Below are 920 nucleotides of genomic sequence, written 5' to 3' on the forward strand. Positions count from 1 at the left end.
CCTCACCTAGTTAACCCCTCTCCCACATATTGGGAAGGGTCAGAAAGATTTTGAGCCCAAATACTGCCTTTTTTGAGACATCTTTGGACCGGTTCTGATCATTTGAGCACGGAAATACTCCAATAAGGTATACGAGTATAAACTATTTCCTATTGTTGTTGAGAAGTTCCTGGAGAATATTTTTCTAAAAATATTCTTAAGGATAACTCAATAACACGACGTCGGACAACGTGTCACAAGTGAGGATTCAACACCGACAATCGAGCGTTAGTTGCACGTCGAACCAACCAACACGAGTTAAAGATTGAAAAAATCAGGAATCGACTTCAAAGTTCAAATTCCAACAACGGTCAGACAATAAATGCAGCACCGGAACCCCTACAGGCATTCTACAAAGCACTGAATGGCCCGAAGGATTGAAGGAATACAGAACAAAAGTCATTTCCAGGTCCCGTTACACCGACAAAGGGTAGGGGCAATCATATCCAAAGCATTCCAGACTCTTCTATAAAAGAACGAGGCTGAAAAGCTTTGGAGGGGGTATCTGTAGGCGTATAAAACTGCTTATAGGTCCCTTGACACAGCTCGGCGCGATGATTCGACAAATCGACGAACGTTCAAGCAACGAAACGAACTAAAGAGGCTACAAAGCTAACGAACTGCATGTGAACAACGTTAGTGGTTCGGGGAGTCGACGGGTCTTCCAACAAAGTGGATTTGAACTCAAACACCGACTGAGTTTACTGCCAAATCCGGAATCAAGTCAACAAATCAACAAAACAACCGAACAACGGACAAAACAACCGGAAACAACGGAAAACGACAAAACCAGCGCACCTGGGGGAACTCGGCCCGAACCGAACCACCCTAAGGTGGCTCGGCCCAAGCCGAGCCACCCTAGGGTGGCTCGGGGGCCGAGC

Source organism: Asparagus officinalis, chromosome 8 (assembly GCF_001876935.1).
Source record: "Asparagus officinalis chromosome 8, Aspof.V1, whole genome shotgun sequence".
Taxonomy (NCBI): Eukaryota; Viridiplantae; Streptophyta; class Magnoliopsida; order Asparagales; family Asparagaceae; genus Asparagus; species Asparagus officinalis.